General features: G+C 39.0%; 1 pseudogene; it reads right to left on the bottom strand.

Moving 5' to 3' along the window:
• Window positions 1-9,995: 9,995 nt before the first annotated feature.
• On the bottom strand, window positions 9,996-20,030 carry LOC142161755 (pleiotropic drug resistance protein 1-like; annotated as a pseudogene).
• Window positions 20,031-24,533: the final 4,503 nt, after the last annotated feature.

Here is a 24,533-nt window from a genome sequence, read left to right as displayed (position 1 = left end):
GGGCGGCCTTGCATCTTTCATCCAACAATTCTAGGCTCGTGATCATAGCCTCGTTATTTGATTCTTTTATCGCATATCGAAACTTGAGGCTAGGTTTCCTGACCTCGACTGGGATAAGAGCTTCGATGCCATAGATCAAAGAGAATGATGTTGCCCTCGTACTGGATTTCAAAATCGTGCGGTACGCCCAAAGAACCTCGGGCAATATTTCTCTCCATTTTTCCTTAGCGTCGGTCAATCTTTTCTTTAAATTTTGACTGATGGTTTTGTTGGTCGATTCGGCTTGTCCATTCCTGCTAGGATGGTATGGCGTTGATAGAATCTTTTTGATCTTGTGATCCTCGAGAAATTTAGTTACATTGCTGCCGATGAATTGCTTTCCGTTGTTGCACACAATCTCAGTAGGCATCCCGAATCGACATATAATGTGGTCCCAAATGAAGTCTACGACTTCTTTTTCTCTGACTTTCTCGAAAGGCTGTGCTTCAACTTAGTTAGAAAAATAATCAGTCATAAATAAAATAAACTGAGCTTTACCTGGGCTGATGGTAGAGGGCCGACGATGTCCATTCCCCATCTCATGAACGGTCATGGGGATAAGACCGAGTGGAGTTGCTCCTCATGCTGGTGAATCATCGGTGCATATCTCTGACATTTGTCGCACTTTCGAACGAAGTCTTTTGTATCCGTTTCCATATCAGCCCAATAGTACCCTGCTTTGGTAACATTGTGGACCACTGATTCGGCACCGAAGTGGTTCCCACAAGTGCTTTCATGAATTTCCCGTAGAATGTAGTCGGTGTCTCCTGGCCCCAAACATATCGCCACTGGCCCATCAAACATCCTCTTGAATAGCGTTCCATCTTCGGCCAAAGTGAACCGTGTTGCCTTCGTGCTTAGAATCCTCGACTCCTTCGGATCTGATGGGAGCATCCCGTTCTTCAAATATTCAATGTACTTGTTTCTCCAATCCCAAGTCAAACTTGAAGAGTTTATTTCAGCGTGGCCCTCTTCGATTACTGATCTCGAGAGTTGTACGACATTCCCCGAGTTAAGCTCGTCATCTTCGACCGATGACCCCAAGTTTGCAAGGGCATCAGCCTCGTTGTTCTGTTCTCGAGGTATGTGTTGTAAGGTCCACTCCTTAAATCGATGTAGAGTAACATGTAACTTGTTCAAGTACCTCTGCATTCGATCTTCTCGAACTTCGAAAGTTCTGTTGACTTGGTTTACCACAAGTAGGGAATCACATTTGGCCTCGATGGCTTCTGCTCCCAAACTTTTAGGAAGCTCGAGACCTGCAATCATGGCCTCATACTCGGCCTCATTGTTAGTTAACATTGAAGTTTTGATGGATGGTCTAATTATGTTACCCGTGAACGGCTTCAAAATGATGCCCAGCCTGGACCCTTTCACGTTCGAAGTGTCGTCCGTGAAGAGGGTCAATACCCCTGATGATATACTTGATTTTAATAATAGTTCCTTTTCGACCTTGGGTATGAGGGTTGGCATAAAGTCAGCCACGAAGTCTGCCTAGATTTGAGACTTGATGGTTGTTCGGGGTTGATACTCAATATCGTACCCGATGAGTTCTACGACCCATTTGGCCAATCGCCCCAAAAGTTTGGGTTTATGAAAAACATTTTAAAGGGGATAGTTCGTTACAACACATATTGGGTGACATTGGAAATACGGTTTTAGTTTCCTAGAGGAGCTTATTAAAGCAAGCGCTAATTTTTCTAAGTGAGGATACCTAGTTTCGGCCTCGCCTAAGGTCTGACTAACATAGTAAATAGGGAATTGCGTACCTTGTTCTTCTTGGACTAGTACCCACTTACCGCTATTTCCAAGACCACCAAGTATAAGTAGAGTTGCTCGTCCGTTTTCGGGGTGTAAAGCAGTGGAGGGCTTGACAGGTATCGTTTTAGTTCTTCTAAGGCTTGTTGCCATTCTGGAGTCCATGCAAAATTGCTCTTCTTCTTAAGTAATGAGAAGAAATGGTGACTCCTACCTGAGGACCTCGAGATGAATCGTCCTAGGGTGGCTATGCACCCGGTCAGCTTCTGCACGGCCTTCACATTATATACGACTTTGATAATCCTCAATAGCTTTGATTTTATTGGGGTTGATCTAGATCCCCCGTTAGACACCATGAAGCCGAGAAACTTGCCCGAGCCGACCTCGAATGCACACTTTTCTGGGTTGAGTTTCATGTTGTACCTCCTTAGTATATCGAAAGTCTCATCCAAATGTTTCAAATGGTCCTCTACTCGCAGGGACTTAACTAGCATGTCATCAATATAAACTTTCGTAGATTTCCCTATTTGTTCTTCGAACATTCGATTACTAGGCGTTGATAAGTTGCACTAGCATTTTTTAGTCCGAACGACATTACTTTATAACAATAGGTTCCATATTTAGTGATGAATGAAGTCTTTTCCTGATCTTTTGGTTCACCTGTATTTGATTGTACCCAGAATATTCATCAAGAAAACTGAGAATCTCGTGGTCGGCCGTGGCATTGATCATGTGATCGATGTTCGGCAAAGGAAAAGAATCCTTAGGGCAGGCCTTGTTCAATTCCTTATAGTCTATGTACATTCTAAGTTTATTTCCCTTTTTAGGGATTACTACTATGTTTGCTTACCATTCGAGATATTTTACTTCTCGAATGGACCCTATTTTTAGAAGTTTGGTTACCTCATCCTTGATGAATATATGCTTAACCTCAGACTGGGGTCTTCTCTTTTGCTTTACTAGACGGAAGTTCGGGTCCAAGCTTAGTCGATGGGTGGTGATCTCGTGTGGGATCCCTGTCATATCAAGATGGGACCAAGAAAAATAATCTATGTTATCTAAAAGGAATTGAATAAATTTTTTCCTAAGCTCGGGAGTTAACCCCATGCCCAGGTATACCTTTTGATAGGGCAGATGCTCGATCAGTATGATTTGTTCCAGCTCTTCGATCGTTGACTTCGTTGCGTCTAAATCATCGGGGATTATGAAGGTTCGAGGTATCATATAATCATCATCCTCGAAAGTTTCCTGCTCCTTCGATTGGGCCAAGGCCGGTGACTGTGATTGCTATTTGACTTCCTGCTTTCCCTTCGACTCCGATCCCTTTGTTGATGAAAGCGCAGATACTGGTACCACTTTGTCGATTGCAAACATTTATTTGGTGGCGGGTTGTTCACTGTACACCGCTTTGAATCCTTTCGATGTTGGGAACTTCAGGACTTGATAAAGTGTCGAGGGTACTGCCCTCATATTATGGATCCAAGGCCTTCCGAGCAGTGTGTTGTACCTCATGTTACCCTCGATCACATGGAACTTTATTTTTTGGATGGTCCTGGCCATATTTACTGGCAAAATAATTTCCCCTTTGGTGGTTTCACTTGCCATGTTGAATCCTTTAAGTACTCGAGCTGCTGGCACAATTTGATCTTATAGTCTGAGTTGCTCTATGACCCTTGATCGAACAATGTTGGTCGAGCTACCTGGATCAATTAACACACGTTTAACTTGAATTTTATTCATAAGGATAGATATAACCAGCGCGTCGTTGTGAGGTTGTTCGATCCCTTTAGCATCCTTATCGTTGAAAGATAAGGTCCCTTCTGGTAAATAGTTCTGAGTCCGTTTTTCTCTTGTGATTGTCACCTTGGTGCGTTTGAATACCAGTCCTTGAGGAAAATCGATTCCTCCAATGATCAACGATCATGTGAATCACATGTTGTGGCTCTTCCTACTCGTTTTGTCTATTTGAATCTCTATTTTGAAGTGGTTCTTGGCTCGATCACTTAGGAGTTCTCGAAGGTGCCCCTCGGTGAACAATCAGGCTACTTCCTCTCTTAGTTGTCTGTAATCTTCTATTTTATGGCCATGGGTTCCATGATACTTGTATATTTGGTTTGGGTTTCTCTGGGCCGCATCGGTCTGCAGAGGTCAACCACCTGGTATCTTTGATACGCCCAATGGCTGATACTATGATGGAAGCATCTGCTAAAGTTATATTCTGACAATCGAGGTACTTCTTTGGACTCGGTATCCCTATCGAAACCACTCTTGCTCATGAGCCCTTGGGAGCTCTGTCCCCGATCATTCCTTCTATCATTCTGAGCGGGTTGTGCCCATGCCCGTTATTTCTTTGATCTCCATCGTATGGCTGCTATTAGTCTCTATTCGATCACGGTTCCCGATCGAAGTCTCTTTTAACTCTGTCCACGGGCCTGTTGGGATAAATCAAACCAATTGGAGCCCCCACTTGATCTTCTTCGGCCCTAATCTTCGACTGGATATCGATTATGTACATCGGACCAAGTGACGGCTGGATATTTGATCAAATTCTGCTTTAGTTATTGCGAAGCTATGGAACTCCGTTCGTTGAGACCTTGAGTGAAAGATTGAACAGCCTAATCGTCAGTTACCGGTGGCAAATCCATCTGTTCTATTTGAAATCAACATACGAATTCCTTGAGCATCTCGTTGTCTTTTTGCCTTACCTTGAATAGGTCCGACTTTCTAGTTGCAACCTTAATGGCTCCAGCGTCTTCCTTCACAAAAGAATATGCAAGCATACCAAATGAATCAATAGAATTAGGTGGTAAATTATGGTACCATATCATGGCACCCTTCGATAAAGTTTCTCCTAATTTCTTCAGCAACACGGATTCAATCTCGTCATCTTCCAAGTCATTTCCCTTAATGGTGCACGTGTGTGAAGTGACGTGTTCATTTGGATTTATCATCCCGTTATACTTCGGTATCTCGGGCATACGGAACTTCTTTGGGATTGGCTTCGGAGCCTCACTTGGGGGAAAGGTTTTTATATAAACTTTTTAGAATCAAGTCCTTTCAATGCCGGTGGTGCCCCGGGAATTTGGCCGACCCTGGAGTTATAAGTTTCCACCTTCTTATCATTTTCCTCGATCTTCTTTTCCCCTGTCTCGATTTGCTTCGTTAGTTCCTCGAGCATCTTTACGATAGCAAGACTAGTCTCCGATTCTCACTCATTCGATCTCTTTGGTACGGATTCGGCTCTATGAACAACTTCTTGCGATGGCTCGAGCTCGATTCTGCTTGGTGCACGATTCTGATATTGGAGTTGTGCTATTGCAGCTTGTTGAGTCTGCAACATCTCAAATATCATTCGAAGGCTAATTTCGCCTTCTTCTCTGTTCGGTGCATTCTGATCGGATGTTCGAGCGTATCTATGGATGCTATTTTTACGGCCGACGCCCAAATTCCCATTAATGGCAATAAGGGAGCTGACATAGACTGGTCTATGGACGGTGGTCCATCGGGGTTGACTGGAGGTACTCCGTTTCCCTGGGCGGCTATGATTTCGTTCTCTCCATGAAGACCAAGGCCGTTGTCTGTATGTGTGGGTGCTACTTGAGAGTTTGACACGTTGGTCCTGAAATCAAAAGACACTTATGAGAATAAGCGTAAAGCAGTGTGTGTTATGAGAATTAATACCAGGCAATCACTGTTATCCTTATCCCTACGGTGGGCGCCAAACTGTTTACCCTTAAAATCATATAACAATTAAACTTATAAGTGATTTTAAGGATATGTGATTTTATTTGGCACAAACTGATAAATGTAAGAACTAATGATAGAAATTACAGTGAAATAAAGCAAACCAGTGTGATGAATAATTATGGCCCTTGAACTAATTGCCCTCGAACAAACCGAACGAACTATTAAAAGTATGAACTGAACAACAAAGCTTGCAAGAGATAAAAAAATGTAATATATTGCTTTGATATGCGGGAATGTAAGGCGATTACAAATGGTTAAGACCCTCTTTATATTGTAGAGGAATCCTATTTATGGTATAATTCTAATTACAGAATGAGATCCCACGATTAGCTAAATAACCGTCCTTGACTTAATCTGTTCCAAGATTTCCGCCGTGATTCTTGACCAATCACGCCTTTCCTATCACGACCCATTTTCTGAACAAGCCGAGACCGGCACTCGATCACTAAACATGACCGAGCGAACCATCTCTGCTTATCATACCTATTATAACTCCAAACTTTATATGCAACAAAGCAATACTATAACCAAATACTTTTGATTAATTCAAATATTTAAATAAATCAACTCCAAAGCTTTATTCGTAGTAACTACTGAATTACTGCTAAGTTATTATAAAATAACATCTGAATCTCAACTCAATGACTATGTCTATGAAGCCTCTACTGATAAACTGATGCACTGCTCAGGACATGAGATTTTGTGGCCAGTTCTCTAAATAAACAAAGAAATAGCTAAATAAAAATGACTCTAAGAATACTCCACGAACAAAACCGGATCTCACCAATATCACTGGAAGGGATGGGGGTCCTAACTCGTAGCCTGCTCGCCTGCAAATCCGGTTCCTATGTTGTACCGCAGACCAATGTAGGTTCCCAAAAGAGAACGTCAGTACCTTCCACTGTACTCAGTGAGTCTCAACAGCAGGGGGAGAAACTTTAATAACATATACATTACGAGCAAAGGTTCTAAATGCATGTAAAACATAAAGCTTATAAGAATAATTCTAAAATAATTGCATAATAGCAATTTATGAATATTCTAAAAGAAATTCTTTTTTTTTCTTTCTTTAAAAAAAATACTTCACTTTATACTTTGGGAGTTCCAACTATCCTGACTTAATTCTGTCTCAGTCACCGTGTGATCGGCACGGGTTCGATCCCAACCTGATCGAATAGGCCCAATCCACGAGGTGCCACTCGCTTCATGGTTCTCAGCGCTCATGTATCATACCTTAGCATGGCTAAGTAAATTCTCAGCAACGAGACCCTCGGCTCGTATGCTCCCTACTTTGGCACAAGTAGTTTCAGGAAGTCAACGCCTTGGTCAGGACCCTCGGCCTGGACGATGACCCCTTCTCAGAATAAAGGATACTCCCCAAAAATCTTTTCTTTCTAAAACTTCTTCTTGTGACTTTTCAAGTCTAAATGTTTTCTTTATAGAACATTATGTACATGCTCATATTGGTGTCCTTAAATGTAAAGCATGGCATAAGAATGAAATAAACATATAAAAATATTTCCAAAGATTCTTTCTTCTTCATAATTTTCAACATGAAAATAGCATATAAGAACAACACAAAAATCTGAAAATTTAAGCACATATAGCATAATAGATCATCTAAACTTTTGCTAGAACAATTCTAAATTAATGGGTACTCACTCGCTCTAATTAAATAAAGATAAACTCTTTTAAGCAATTCATCAAACACCTTGTATGTGTGCTTTTGTGAGTTAAATCACTTTAGTAAAGGGTTATATCAACTCACCTCAAAACTTCTCGAACCAATACGTAGACTCCAATCCAATTTATATCCGTCAAACAATTGATTCTACAACAACTAGTGTATTTTAATTAATTTTCAAGTACTACACCTAATTATGAAATTTATTGATGATATAGAGGAAGAAGGGAATTAGCTATTCAATCTTACCTATTACTACTGTAGGGTAATTGATAATAGGGGATTTTACATGCCTGAGTTCAAGAATTAGCGACTTGTAAAGAAACCTAAACTTTGCGTTGCCTGCGGGAGTATTGAACAGCAAGACTCTGTCTTACGATTCTGCGTTTGTGCGTGAACGAGGGCCCTTTTTTTTAACTCAGCGTTTCAGCGTATTCTGTTTCTTAGTCCTAAAACCTTTTTACTTCTTTTGCAGTCCATAACCCTTTATGGGTTAGGACTTGTTTTCACATTTTCCTTTTCTTTATTTGTTTTCTCATTTCTTTTCTTTTCTTTTCTTTTTTTTTTCTTTTGGTTTTAACTCAACTAGTATTAACTTATATATACTTTTAATATTTAATAATAACAAAATTATTAATATTCTCCTAATTGTACATCCAACTACTTAAGTGTATATATCTATATGTTTTCACTATAGGCAAGAAAAAAATTATAATAATAATTTTATAAATAGCGTGTTTCGAATTTTTTTATTTTTTTTATAAATTTGAGAAGTGTTACATTTCCGTTATTATGCTATCTTCGGTCTTGCTCGATTTCGATCTCGATCTCCACAGGAACCTCAAATCCCGAACTTGGTACCTTATCGTCGTATCTCGATCTGACATGCTATGGGGCCGATCTTCGACCCATCCCCCTAGTTCCGGTTAATCAACACAATTAGGCAAGCCCTATTTTGACCGTATACAACGATCTTTCAGATACTTGGCCAATATATTTGTTTAGCCATATATTGGGGTTCAGGCACAAAACTGATTGATTCACTTTGTATCTATTTCAAGACATCAAGTGTAGTATCAGTTGTGAAGCACATTTGAGTAAAGAGAATTCTTTCTCACACGATAAAGAAAAGGAATACAATACAACCTTTTTCCCACTATTATGCAAAGTAAAATCATATTCTCATGTTTGTCCTAGAAAAATTAAAGAAACAAAAGTGAGTATTTTAAGATTTTGCCCCTAGAAAGTGAAGCACCACCACCACACAAAAATATTCTTGAAGTTGCAGACAGAGAATTTAAAAGACATATTTTTGGTAAAATAAGTGAAATTCTACTCAATAAAACAAGAACTCACTCACTTAGCAGCATTTATGAGCTGATGAAAAGATATTCTAATAAGCTAGAAAGTGAAATTCTACTCTTAGTTATCGAAAATCCCACTAATTAAAAGAATCTTGTCTAATTAAAAAAAAATCAGAATAAAAGGAAGCAAAACAGCCTTATATAAAGTGCAAATATTTCTTGAAATCTAACCATCAGCTCCTTCGATCAGTATTTTCTTCATTTATTATCTTATAACAATTCAATTTGCAACATGGTTGTTGGTGGTGCAATGAGAGACAACAGTGTTATCAAAGGCGAAAAGCGCAAAAAAGCTCTAAGGTTTGTCAGGACTTTAAGCGCAAAGCATAAATAGAGCGTTGGCTTTAATGAAAAAAGGCGCAAATGGGGAAAAACTACAAATATGCATGTATAGTCCAAGACTAGTATCTATAAGCATGAATACCAAATATATAGACAAAGCAATTGAAGAAAATTTACAATAAAGTAAAATATCAATTGTTTAGCGTCGCATCTTCAAGATTATGCTCATTGGCAAGGAAAATTATGTCTTAAAGCCTTGATAATAACACTAAAGCACCCGCTAAGCGAGGCGAAGCGCTCAACATATTTTAAGCCCCTCTTCGGGGCTTAAGCATGCTTTAAGCGCGCCTTTGATAACACCGAGCAGGCTTTTTGTTTTCATCTTTATCTCATGTTTTTTTAATGTGTGTGTAAGAGTTTAAGTTGTACGCACGAATGGTGTAAGAAATATTTACACCATCTAGGTAGCCCGGCGTCGTCATTGCACCACTAATAGCCATGAGTTTTTTTTTATTTATTTCATGTTCAAGAGAAGCTATGCATCAAGATGACGATGAGAATGTTATATAGAGAGTATATATTTATTGTAAGTTCTCCGTTTGTTGCTGACATTATTTTTCTGGTTTATGTTGTTGTCCTGAATCTATTGTCTCTGAGCCGAGGGTCTCCCGAAAACACCTCTCTACCCCTTCGGAATAGGGGTAAGGTCTACGTACACTCTACTCTCCCCCGACCCTATTGATGCAATTTTACTGGATTGTTGTTGTTGCTCTCTGTTTCTTTTGCAGACTCTTAAATTTCAAATAGAATTCAAGTAGTTGGAGAAAAAGCTCTAGAATGGGACAAATTACAATTTTGAAGGTTTTATTTAATTCTCTAATACAATTATACAAGGTACTGAAGAAAAAATCAATATTCTTGGGGTGGGGGGTTGGGGGGATGGTGGATCCTCAAACTTTTTCAATCTCTACTGTATAAGGTTTTATAATCAATCTTTTCTTCAACATTTCTCATATTGATCTTCAGCAGGTATAATATCTTCTATCTTCTCTGGAAGTTGAATACCTTAATAGCCAAAGCAAATATGAAGGCAAAAAACAACAGCATATGCAACAGTCACAACTGCAACTACTCCAAGAAAATCATGCTTGAACCCGAAGTAACGTCTCAAGAATTGTTCCACAGTTTCATCATCATTAATTTTGTTTTGGATGTCACCAAATTGTGACACAACCAGACCATACAAGGTCCAGGCAACAGGACAAGCCCAATAGTACCATCTCCACCATATGGCCATACACTGTTTTTTAATGAAAACATGTAATTTTCGTGCTCTACATTGATTTAACTTTCATGTAATGAAAATGGAAGTGTTTCAAGAACTTACAGGCCGCGGGATAATGAATCCTGAAAAAAGATTCCACATGGCCAAGAAGAAGATAGCAACAATTTGCGCAACATTTAGATTTGGGGTAACAACAACGCCCATCATACCATAGAAGGTGAAGTACAAGAGAGTGAAATACATGATGAACAAGTACCAAAAGAACTTGGTTACTGTCCATTCAAATCCAATCATAGCATAGACAATGACGCCATAGAAAATAGCTTGCACAAAAACATATGGCATTTCAATGACAACCTGTAGGATCGAAAAGCATTATAAGTAATTTAGACCTTTTTAACCTGTGAAAAAAAATTAAGCTTTTAGCATTAAGAACTAAAAGTATTTTCCAGATTATATGAGTACTTATTTCATCTCATATGTTTGAACTTACACTTTAGTACCAAGATCCCAGAACATCCCTATGGCCAAGGCGACGAAGACTGTAAAGAGAAATCTGACTACAGTATAAGCGGGATTACGCCAGTATGACCAGTGTTACTTCCAAAGGCAAGCCATTCATTGGGTCCAAAATGGCTCAACGGCTACTACAGGCAGCACAGATGATGTATTTTGTAAACCAAGGAAGAAAACAGCAGCATACATTGATCCCATAGCATTAAATAGGTCTTGCTTGTTACCACTATAACAAAAAAAATATAGGCTTTTCGCATTAAGAACTAAAGTAATTTCAAGATGATATGAGTACGTGCTTTGTCTCGTATATTTGGACTTGCACTTTACTACCAAGATCCCAGAAAATTGTCCCAAAGGCCAAGGCGATGCAAATTGTAAAGAGAAATCTGACTGCAGTATAAGCAGGATTACGCCAGTATGACCAGTGTTTCTTCCAAAGGCAAGCCATACATTGGGTCCAAAATGGCTGTGAATATTGACTATCGAAATACAGGTCTTTTGTACCAGGGCAAGGCACCCCCAGTTCACTTATCACTGCTTTTGTCCTCCTGTAAAGGTCTGATTTCTTGTATAAATCAGCAAAATCAACCCCCAACATCATTTCCTGAGCCGAGATTGTGACTTCTAACATCCAAGTTGCTGGATTGTAACCATCTTGTATTTTACTTACCCCGAGCATTGACTGAATACAGGAAAAATTAGTTAGTATTTTATGGAAAAAAGAAAAGCTCCTTTTCACCAGGACAACTTACCTCAAAGTATTTGATCAAATGGCAAGAATGTTGATCCAAAGGACCAACATATATCTCTTGTCCTCCTCGTTTCATTAGAAATAGCTGCAAAGAGTGGTGCTTATATTAGTACGCAACGTCAAAAGAGAGAAAAAAAAACATTTATTAGCTTGATCGGGTTCAAAAAGGTATCAAATTCACCTCATCAAAGGCTTCAAAAATGTCGATACTAGGCTGATGGAATGTACAAACAACGGTTCTCCCTGTGTCAACAGTGTTCCTAACAGTTCTCATCACAATTGCAGCAGCCCTTGCATCCAGCCCTGAAGTTGGTTCATCCATGAAAATGATAGAGGGGTTGGCTACTAATTCCACTGCAATGGTCAACCTTTTGCGTCGCTCAGTTGAGAGACCGTTGACTCCTGGCAAACCAACTAACGCTGATCTTAATGGTGCAAGCTCCACAAGTTCCATAACTTCCTCAAAAACATCTGCACAAGGATAATAGATAGGAAATGTAATATGACTTCAACCTTCTTTATTATGTTTTAACTAATTTTTGGGCGAGATTCATGTTAAGGAAGGAAATTGTCAAAAGTTGCGAACCTTTCTGGTATTTTCATCAACATCATGAGGTAAACGCAGCCAAGCTGAGTATACTAATGACTCATAAACTGTAACATGAGGTGAATGGATATCATTCTGCTCACAGTATCCTGATATACGTGCAAATGTTTCTTGCTTCTTAGGATAGCCAGAGATCTTGATACTACCCTCAATATATCTGTTGCGGAAGCCAAATGTATATAGTGTGAATAAGTCACAACTACTATACCAAAAATTATTACAGCCACCAAATAATAAATAAGACAATAAAGCAATAATAAAAGGAACACCAGAATTTACGAGGTTCGGCTAATTTTGCCTACTCCTCGGACACAGCCAATATTTTATTCCACTCCAAAAATACAAGTGAAATAATACTAAAGAGAGAAGATACAAATGCCTTAAACAGATGAGAAGGCAAATGAGAGATGTGTTTAAATCCTAAACATTAGGCCTTCTTTTATAGGGGGAAAATCCCCCCAAAACTCAAGAGCCCACCGATGTGGGACAAAATTTGCCAAATTCAACAAATCTCCACCTTGGCAAAATTCCACATCTTCAATTTTCTCTCAATAACAAATTTTGATTGTGTCTTCATCTTCAATCTTCAGTTTTCAACAATGTTGATCAAATCCAAACAATGTTGAAACTTGATCGCAGTCACCACCTTAGTTAGCATATCAGCAGGATTCTCCGTAGTATGAATTTTCTTCACTGTGACTCCTCCTTCTTCTATGATTTCTCGTACGAAATGATACCGAACATCAATATGCTTCGTCCTTGCATGATAAACTTGGTTCTTCGCTAATTGAATAACACTTTGACTATCACAAAAAATTGTGATACCTTTTTGTTCAACACCAAGCTCCTTTAGCAATCCCTGAAGCCAAATTGCCTCCTTCACAGCCTCTGTAATAGCCATGTACTCTGCCTCTGTTGTAGACAAAGCAAATGTTGACTGCAAAGTAGACTTCCAACTAACTGGTGCCTTTGCAAAAGTAAACACATAACCAGTAGTTGATCTTCGTTTGTCCAGATCACCCGCAAAATCTGAGTCACAATATCCAACTACAGACTGATTATCTTCCTGCTCAAAAACTAACCCGACATCTACAGTATTATGAATATACCGTAGAATCCACTTCACAGCTTGCCAATGCTCCTTCCCTGGATTGTGCATATATCTACTAATAACTCCAACAGCTTGTGAAATGTCAGGCCTTGTGCAAACCATTGCATACATCAAGCTACCAATAGCATTTGCGTATGGTACCTTTGACATATACTCTCGTTCAGCTTCATCTATTGGCGACATAGTAGTACTTAGCTTAAAATGGGGAGCAAGTGGAGTACTAACTGGCTTAGTCTTGTCATCTATGCCAAAACGTTGTAGTACTCTCTTCAAATATTCTTTCTGAGATAAACAGAGTTTCTTTGAACGTCTATCTCTAATTATCTCCATGCCAAGAATTTTCTTTGCCTCACCCAGATCCTTCATCTCGAACTCCTTCTTCAGTTGAATCTTCAACTTATCAATTTCTTCCGAATTCTTGGAAGCTATCAACATATCATCAACATATAGGAGAAGATATACAAAGGAACCATCTTTAAGCTTGTGCAAATACACACAATGATCGTATTTGCTTCTCTTGTACCCTTGCCGCAACATAAACTCGTCAAATCGCTTGGACCATTGTCTAGAAGATTGTTTCAATCCGTACAACGATTTTTCAAGTTTGCACACCATATTTTCTTTTCCAGCAACTTTGAATCCTTCTGGCTGAGTCATGTAGATTTCCTCCTCCAAGTTTCCATGTAAAAACGCAGTTTTTACATCCATCTGAACTAGTTCCAAATCCAATTGTGCTACCAAAGCCAACATAATTCTAATGGAGGAATGTTTTACAACTGGAGAAAACACTTCATTGTAATCAATTCCCTCCTTTTGAGCATATCCTTTGGCCACCAATCTTGCTTTGTAGCGAACATTTACTTGGTTAGGAAATCCTTCTTTCTTTGCAAATACCCATTTGCACCCAATTGCTTTCTTTCCCTTCGGGAGATTGGCCAATCTCCATGTATGATTCTGATGAAGGGACTGTATTTCATCATTCATGGCAATCCTCCACTTATCTTCTTCTGAACTTTGGACAGCATCTTTATAAGTGGTAGGAACATCATCAGCTACAATTGAGGTTGCACAAACAACTGTCTCTATGAGACGAACACGTTTCGTTATTGTTCTTTTTGGCCTGCTGGTTGCTATTGATTCAAGTTGTTATTGAGGTTCCTGAGTTGGAATCTCCTCTACTGGCTCTCCTTCCAGAGGGTAATCTTCATTTGTTTCCTCCTCTGCTTCTTATGTAGGAAAAATAAATTTTCCCTCAAACTCCACCTGCTTAGAAGCACCTTTATTTTGTTTGGTATCTTCTGTTACCTTATTTACCATAGCAGATTCATCAAAGGTAACATCCCTGCTGAATATTACTTTCTTTGTCATAGGACACCATAAGTGATATCCTTTGACTCCAGAAGTAATTCCCATAAAAATAGACTTCTTTGCCCTTGGATCCAATTTTGACTCTGTCACATGATAATATGCAGTTGAGCCAAACACGTGCAAAGAGTTATAATCTACAGCAGGTTTTCCATACCATTTTTCAAATGGTGTCTTGCCATCAATAGCAGCAGATGGTAGACGATTAATGAGGTGACATGCATATGTAATTGCCTCAGCCCAAAATTCTTTGCCCAAGCCAGCATTGGACAACATACACCGTACCTTCTCCAGCAAGGTCCGGTTCATACGTTCTGCCACTCCATTTTGTTGTGATGTATGTCTAACAGTGAAGTGTCGGACGATGCCATCATTTTCACAGACCTTATTGAAATGATCATTTTTGTATTCACCTCCATTGTCTGTGCGAATACACTTGATCCTCTTGCCTGTTTGATTCTCCACCATCGTCTTCCATTTGAGAAAAATTCCCAACACTTCATCTTTGCTCTTCATTGTATACACTCATACTCTTCGGGAAAAATCATCAACAAAGGTTACAAAATAGTGCTTCCCACCCAATGAAGGTGTTTTGGAAGGACCCCAAACATCAGAGTGTACATAATCCAAAATGCCTTTAGTATTATGGATCGTTGTACCAAATTTAACCCTTGTCTGTTTCCCTTTAACACAATGCTCACAAAATTCCAAGTTGCAAGCCTTTACTCCTTTTAACAATCCTTGATCTGATAGAGTTTTCAAGGATTTTCCTCCAGCATGTCCCAAGCGCATGTGTCATAGCTTGGTTGCTTCTGCCTCTTTGTCGTCACTGGATGTCACTGTCGCTATCCCAATAACTGTACTGCCACGATAGCGGTACATATTATTATTCTTCCGATTAGCCTTCATTACCACTAGTGCACCGGAGCATACTCTTATCACTCCATTTTCTGCAATGATTTTGAACCCTTTTGATTCTAGGGCTCCCACAGAGATGAGATTCTTCTTCAAATCCGGTACATATCGAACATCTATCAATGTTCTGATCATTCTATCATGGTTCCTTAATCGTATTGAACCAATGCCATATGAGGTAAGAGAGCTGTTATCCGCTGTGTGGACGACTCCATATTCTCCTTCTTGAAATTCCACGAACCAGTCCCTGTTGGGACACATATGATAGCTACAAGCCGAGTCCATCAACCATATGTCTGATGATGTTGATGACTCTGTTGTAACTAATGAGAAGTCTGAATCATCACAATCAGCTACATTTGAATCCATAATAGTCTTTCCATTGTTATGTTTGGCCTTATTCTTCAACTTCGGACAGTCTTTCTTCCAGTGCCCTTTTTCTCGACAAAAGGCACATTCATCTTTGCTGGGTCTGGATCTTGACTTGGATCTTCCCTTCTTTGTCCTCGTTTGATTTTGAGGACGACCCCTCACAAACAGTGCTTCTCCTTCTCCGCCCTTCTGTTTTTCTCGTTTTCTTTGTTCATAGCTGTACAAAGCCGAACAAACTTCTCTGAGAGAAATTTCGTCATTTCCATGGAGTAGAGTAGTTTCAAGGTGCTCGTACTCATCAAGAAGTGACGCCAACAACATTAAGGCCAAGTCACCATCATCATAAGTTGTATCCATATTTTGCAAATCTGTGACCAACTTATTGAAACTGGTGATATGTTCATTCATCGTGGTACCAGGAACATAGGTGAAGTGAAACAGTCTCTTCTTCATGTACAATTTATTTTGACTGTTTTTCTTCAAAAATTTATCCTCCAGTGCTTTCCATAATTTACTTGCAGATGTTTCCTTTGTGTATGGATATTTCTGCTCTCTAGCAAGGTAGGATCGAATGGTACCGCAAGCAACACGGTTGATAATTCTCCAATCTTCTTCTCCAATAACATCTGGTTTCTTTTCTTCAATGGCTAGATCTAGCCCTTGTTGAAAAAGGACATCTAGAACCTCGCCTTGCCACATCCCAAAATGTCCGGACCCGTCAAATATTTCGACCGCAAATTTCGCATTTGACACAATTCTTGTCATAAGCGAAAATGCCAATGATGACGTATTGTTGACACTTGATGTAGATTCTTCTTGTTTATTGTCTCCCATCTTTGACACAAATATTATTTAATAGCTGACGACACAAATCAAGATTATTTCCTTTCTGGTGTGGAAGATCAGACTAAGCTGCAACCACAGAGCATACTCAGACAGAACCTTGACTCGGTTACCAAGATAAATCTTTTCTGATGTGGAAGATCAGACTATGCTGCAACCACAGAGCATACTTAGACAGTACCTTGGCTCCGATACCAATTGTTGCGGAAGCCAAATGTATATAGTGTGAATAAGTCACAACTACTATACCAAAAATTATGACAGCCACCAAATAATAAATAAGACAATAAAGCAATAATAAAGGGAACACCAGAATTTACGAGGTTCGGCTAATTTTGCCTACTCCTCGGACACAGCCAATATTTTATTTCACTCCAAAAATACAAGTGAAATGATACTAAAGAGAGAAGATACAAATGTCTTAAACAGATGAGAAGGCAAATGAGAGGTGTGTTTAAATCCTAAACATTAGGCCTTCTTTTATAGGGGGGAAATCCCCCCAAAACTCAAGAGCCCACCGATGTGGGACAAAATTTGCCAAATTCAACAATATCCTCCTGTTTTTCTTCCGGCCAATACATCCATCAATGTTGTCTTTCCAGCCCCACTAACTCCCATCAAAGCTGTCAAAACACCAGGCCGGAAAGCTCCACTTACACCCTTCAGAGTACCAATCTATCTTCAGTGGCGCCCTGATCTTTCATTTCCTAAAAGTATCATCGGAAAGTTTTAACATATTATTGAAATGCAGGATTAGCATAAGTAGTTACTGATCAATAACAATTCCTGGCTAGTTACCTGAGGCATGTCAACGGAGTATATAACTTCATCAAAGGTGATGGAATGCGGTTCAAATGGAAGAACCATTCCCTTTTTCTTATTATGACCCTTACTATTGGACTCATCTTTGTCATTGTTAGTTATTTTGGCATCTTCACCGTCTTCTGATGTCATAGCTTGCGGCTTACCAAATGCTGTAGATATTCAAACTAAAAATTCAATCTTTTCTCCTTTATGGAAATATAAATGCAGAAACTCGAGAGATGCTCACGGTTGAGATAAGCGAGTGCAAGACTGTAGCAGATGTTAAAGATAATTGTGAATCCGATAAGTGCGCCAATACCTATCCAGTACCAGTATGCATCTGGGAAGAACCCTCGAGATCTTACAACTGCAACTCCAAGTGGCTCAGTTCCATTTGGTGCAATATGTTTCCACTTTTTCCCATCAAATTCATTCACAAGAACTGAATTCATAGAGTACATTAGCAGTAGACTATTCATACTAGTCAGCTTAACCAAGACAAGAGCTTCTACAAACATATTAATCACCAAATATACCTCGTGATAGAACTGCCCCAATGAAGCGGAACAATCCTGATGCCATCTGGTTTACTAATATGAGTAGCAAGAAATGTTTGAACAATCTGCAAAAATATACTCTTGTTTAGTAATCATGAGAAAAAGGAACCTGATTTTTATTCTGCATCATCTTTTTTTTTACTCTTACCTTGCAGGATTCGGATCAAATCCAATGACATAGTAAGTGAGGAACACCCAAAGACCAACTTCAACAAACGTTACAGGGATTTTGAGCATCCATGAAGGAATTGCATAAGCCCATGAAGGGAAAAAGAGAAGGTCCCTTTGTTGTAGAATACAGTAAGTTTATATATTGTCAAGGCAATCTCAGACATGCCATTAAACATAATCTTCAGAACCACAAAAAAGAGGGCGCCAACATATATTCCTCCATCATCCATAGTATCACGAGGCATCTCAGTTCGGAAAAAGAGGGTCATTGTCATGAGTGCCATAGTTGAAAGCTAAAAACAGATCAAAACAAGGAAGCATTAGTACTTACAAGCAAATATGAAGAGACAAAAACTTGTTAGATCGATAAATGTAATAGACTAAATTGTCACCTGAGTGAACTTGAAGATGTAAACAAATGAGTTCCTCTTCATTAGCAAGAGTTCTCTTTCAGCGCAGATCTTTAAGAGTTGTTTCTTCCCTACACCATACTTTTGAGTTGTCAAAGCAGCAGGATGGCTTTTGCTCTTATCATATGAAGTTGCAAGCTCATCCTCGAGTTTCCTCCCAACATGGAATGATTGATATGCCTCAGCAAATTCTTTTGATGTGATAAACGTGTAAGTCTCTTCCCTCCTCACCCAATATTGATGCTGATCCTTCTTTGATGTCACCAGCAAAGAGTTTAAATTTGCACCATCAGAAGGGCAAACGGATCAACATTTCTCAACCTTATTAGTCGTAGTCCATCGTAAGACATACTTCTTTCAAGAAGTCGGCCACGCCTTTTCTATCTGGACATTTGAAACCCATGGACTCGAAGAAGCCAAGGACATCCTCTCGAGGACCCTGATAAACTATTTGCCCATCTGATAACAGAACAATGTCATCAAACAAGTTGTAGGTCTCGGGTGCCGGCTGCAGGAGAGATATCACAGCAGTTCCATTCAAGATTTGCGTCTTAGAGAGTTCACAATGGAGTAAGTGGTAGAACTATCCAATCCAGTTGAGATTTCATCCATGAAAATTGCCTTTGACGATCCAACAAGCATTTCACCTGTTGTCACACGCTTCTTTTGTCCTCCTGAAATACCCCTTATCATTTCATCTCCCACCATAGTATCTGCGCAAATATCCAGCCCCAACAGCTGCAGATTGAATACATAAATCACTTTGTTATCAAATTTCTTCTACCTTTTCATTGTCTAAAATATAAAGAAGTTATTGGACATAACTTTTGTTACCTTAAGAACATAATCTGTTACAACATAGGCTTCTTGTCCCTCTGTTGTCGCTGCCTACGTTGTCACAAAACAACTAAGTTTATAAGCATTTACCTTCAAGAAAGAAAGTTCTCCACTTGGTTCAATAACTAAAAAATTGCATACATGAATATGGCAAAGTTCCTTTTCCTATTCTCAGAAAGCTGTAAACTTGTTAGCTTTTTGCTCTTTTCTTAACCTTTACTGTTTCTACTATGCTTCATTTGGTTTCAAAGACCACTTAGTCTTTTACCTTCATGATGATGTCAATATCAGCATCTGGCTTGATTTTAGCTGCTTTCTCTCTTCTTGACAATTCAGCCAACATATCTGCAAATTATTCCAAGAAACATCAATCAATATATCTAATAAGTTAAATTTCAACAAAAAATGCTATTTCATTGAAGAAGAAATTTGGGGGGAAAATTAATAAAAGAAATGTTAACCACAACGAGAGCCAACTCCCTGGCATCTGGCTGAGAATTCCAAAGTTTCTCTCACAGTCATTTCTCCAATGTGTAAATCATGTTGGCCAATATAAGCAGCAGTTCTTTGCGGCACAAATTCATTCATTTCATGTCCATTATAAGTCACTTTCCCAGCAACCTGATTCACACCAAAAGCGGTAACTAATCTTTATATTCTCAGTACATATAACTTAATCTGATTTAATATGTAGAACTAACGGTCATACCTTAAGGGCACGGTCAAGATTTCCAGCCAAAGCTAATAATAAAGTAGTTTTACCAGAACCTGGAGGTCCTAAAAGCAAAGTCATTCTACAAGGCTTAATGATACCACTCACATCATCAAGAATAGTGAGTTTCCCCTTTCGATTTGGTAGGATATGGAGAGAGTTCAACATTGCCTACAAACACCATACTTGTTAAAAGAGAATTGAGACTTGAAATCAAGATTTTCTTTTAGATTTTTACCTCAAGAAAATTAGTCAAGAAGTTGGTAAATGTAGGCAAAGCTCTGCTTCCTATATATGCATCTGCCTCAATATTCAGATGCTCATATCTTACTTCTATGGATGGCAAATCCATTCCAACTCTATAAAAGAAAGGAAAGCAATGTCAAACCACTTAAATTAAGGGGGAAAGAACAACTACTTATAGATTAACAACACTATAACAACTAATGTATCTCTGTTTTAAGCAAGTCCAACTGACTATATGAATCATCATTGTCCGTGGCCCTACATCTAAGCCTGCCTGAGTCAAATATTGGTAATATTTGCTGTCGTGTGACCTGGAGGTCACGGGTTCAAGCCGTGAAAACGGCCTCTCGTAGAAATGCAAGGTAAGACTGCATAAATAAGGCTCCATGTGGTCTGACTATCCCCTAGACACTGCGCATAGTGGGAGCTCAGTGCACTGGACTATCATTTTTTCTCTAACACTACAAGATCTCTAGACTTGCTAATAGCATATAAATCTCTATCAGCGAAGTACTTCGAGGGATTATATGGAAGGAACTGATAGGACCAAACCTATTGTTGTATGTGAAAGTAGACAAAATAAAAGAAAGAAAAATCAAAAAGAGATGAAAATATGATGTAAGCGCTTACATCGACATTCAGCATTCTTATGATGTAAGCGCTTACATCGACATTCTTATGATGTAAGCGCTTACCTCGGCAGGGCATTCAAATGCCTATAAATAGGGGTCTACATTTTCATTTGTAGAACATCCCAAAAAAACTTCTTCTTTCTCTCTTCAATTAATAAAGAGCTATTCTTTGTGTGGCCGTGGGTAGGCAAAAATTGCTGAACCACGTAAATCTTGTCTTGTCTTGTCTTGTGCAATTTATTGCTTTTCTCTCTTAAATATTCTTTTCTTTCTATTAGCTTGATACGCTTCCCAACAACTGGTATCAGAGCACAAACAATGTAATTCTGGTAGAAAAGCACAGTATTGGTGCAGGTACTATTCACAAGAATAGTGCGACACTATTGATCATCGTTACTATTCACAAGCACTATTCACATAAATTGTTTTTGTGAAAAATGGCATCGGAAGAAGGGAAGGTTAAGATGACAAGTTCAATGGCAAAGATTTTGGATTCTGAAAAATGCAAATAGAGGACTATTTGTACTAGAAAAAATTACACTTACCTCTGACCGAGGTGAAACCGGAGACTATGTCCAAAGCGGATTGGGATCTATTAGATCGCCAAGCTCTTGGTGTGATTCGTTTGACGCTAACACGAAATGTGGCGTTTAACATCATTAACGAGAAGACCACTGCAGGCCTGATGAAGGCGTTATCAAATATGTATGAGAAGCCATCTGCTTCAAATAAAGTCTATTTGATGCGTCGATTGTTCAACTTAAAAATGACAGAAGGTGGATCAGTCACGGAACATATCAATGAGTTTAATACAATATTAACTCAGTTGAGTTCTGTTAATATAACAATTGATGACGAAATCAGGGCGTTTGATTCTACTATCATCTCTACCGGAGAGTTGGTCTGCAACAGTAACTACAGTTAGCAGTTCATCAGGAAGTACCAAACTCAAATTGAATGATATTAGAGACTTGGTTCTAAGCGAAGATATTCGCCGAAGAGAATCAAGTGATTCCCTAGGATCTGCTTTTAGTATCGAAAGCAGGGGGAGAATCAACCAAAGAGGACAGAGTTATGGTCGTGGCAAATCAAAGTCAAGGAGAAGAGGACAATCCAAAAATCGCAAGGACATTACTTGTTGGAATTGCGATAAAAAAGGTCACTACAGTAGTCAATGTAGAGAACCAAAGAAGAAGAAGGAAGAAAATTCAGCAAATGTAATTGCTGAACAAATCGGTGATGCACTAATTTGTTGTGCAGACAGTCCAGTCGAATCTTGGATTCTGGACTCAGGTGCATCCTTTCACTCTACATCATGCAAAGAATTATTGCATAATTATATTGCTGGAAAATTTGGGAAAGTTTATCTAGCAGACGGTGAACCTCTTGACATTGCCGGAAAAGGTGAAGTTCATATAAAGACTTCACAAGGCACGCTATGGAAATTGCAAAATGTACGAAATGTTCCTGGCCTCAAAAAAATCTGATATCTATGGGTCAGATTGACGATGAAGGATATACAACAACATTCGGCAACGGATCATGGAAGATAACCAAAGGGAATTTGGTTGTGGCACGAGGCTTCAAAAGGGGAACACTGTATGCAACTGCAATAGAAAGAGATACTATAGCAATAGTTGATCATGTTCGTGATACAACATTGTGGCACCGGAGGCTCGGGCATATGAGTGAGAAGGGAATGAAGCTTTTGGCATCCAAAAAGAAGTTGTCAAACCTAAAACATGTTGAATTAGGTTTGTGCGAAGATTGCATTTACGAGAAACAAAAGAGAGTTAGTTTCTCAAAGGTGGGAAGGACGCCAAAGAAAGTGAAGCTGGAACTAGTGCATACAGATGTGTGGGGACCAGCTCCTGTAACTTCTCTAGGAGGCTCACACTATTATGTCACCTTCATTAATGATTCCACAAGAAAGGTATGGGTTTATTTTCTGAAAAATAAATCTGATGTGTTTGTTACCTTTAAAAGATGGAAAGCTGAAGTTGAAAATCAGACAAGTCTAAAGTTAAAATGTCTGAAATCTGACAATGGAGGAGAGTATGATAGCCAAGAGTTCAAAGCATTTTGCTCGGAGAATGGGATCAGAATGATCAAGACAGTTCCTGGAACACCGGAACAAAATGGTGTTGTTGAGAGGATGAACAGAACCCTGAATGAACGAGCCAGAAGTATGAGAATACATTCTGGATTGCCGAAGTATTTTTGGGCTGAGGCTGTTAACACGACAGCTTACCTCATAAATAGGGGACCCTCTGTACCGCTGAATTTTGAAATTCCTGAGGAGGTATGGACAGGAAAGGAAGTAACTCTCTCACATTTGAAAATTTTTGGTTGTGTTGCTTATGTGCATGTAAACTCTAATGATAGAGATAAGCTTGATCCCAAAGCAAAGAAATGTTTCTTTATTGGCTATGGTGATGATAATTTTGGTTATCGATTTTGGGATGATCAGAATAGAAAGATCCTAAGACACAGAAATGTCACATTTAATGAAAATGTGATGTACAAGGACAAGCTTGAAGTAAAACCAACCAACACCAGCAAACAGACAATGTCTGAAACAGTTGAGTTAGAAGAAATCTCAGAAAATGAAGTGGCTAGAGGGATTACAACTGATTCTGAAATTGAAGATGAAGAACCAGAAGCCGAATTTGAAGAAGAACTAGAAACTGAACCTGAATCAGAACCAGAACTGGAACCAGAGATAGAATCAAATGCAAAATCAAATCTGGAATCAGGACCTGAATCAAATTCGGATTCTATTACTCATGAACCTACATTGAGGAGATCTAAAAGAGTCACGAATGCTCCAGATAGGTTAACTCTCTCTCTCTTCACTATTTACTTCTTACTGATGCTGGAGAACCAGAGCATTTTGTTGAAGCAATGCAGGTGATAGACTCTGATAAGTGGAAGCTAGCCATGAAAGAAGAGATGAATTCTCTTCAAAAGAATAAAACATGGATACTTACGGAGTTACCAAAAGGAAAGAAGGCATTGCAGAACAAGTGGGTGTACAGAGTCAAGGAAGAGCATGATGGTAAGAAGAGATACAAAGCACGATTAGTAGTAAAAGGCTTTCAGCAGAAGGAAGGAATTGACTACACCGAGATCTTCTCTCCTGTAGTCAAATTAACTACTATCAGGTTGGTGCTAAGTATCGTAGCTGCAGAAAATTTACATTTGGAGCAGCTAGATGTTAGAACTGCTTTCTTGCATGGTGACCTTGAAGAAGACATCTACATGAAGCAACCTGAAAGTTTTCAAGTTTCTGGTAAAGAAAACCTTGTGTGTAAGTTGAAGAAGAGTTTGTATGGTTTGAAACAAGCTCCCCGACAATGGTACAAGAAATTTGATGGATTCATGCATAAAAATGGTTTCACACGATGTGAGATGGACCATTGTTGTTATATCAAAAATCTTGATGAATCCTATATCATTTTATTGTTATACGTTGATGATATGCTAATTCCAGGATCTAGCATAAATGAGATCAACTTGGTTAAG

This window comes from Nicotiana tabacum, chromosome 20 (assembly GCF_000715075.1).
Source record: "Nicotiana tabacum cultivar K326 chromosome 20, ASM71507v2, whole genome shotgun sequence".
NCBI lineage: Eukaryota > Viridiplantae > Streptophyta > Magnoliopsida > Solanales > Solanaceae > Nicotiana > Nicotiana tabacum.
This window is presented reverse-complemented; position numbering and strand designations above follow the sequence as displayed.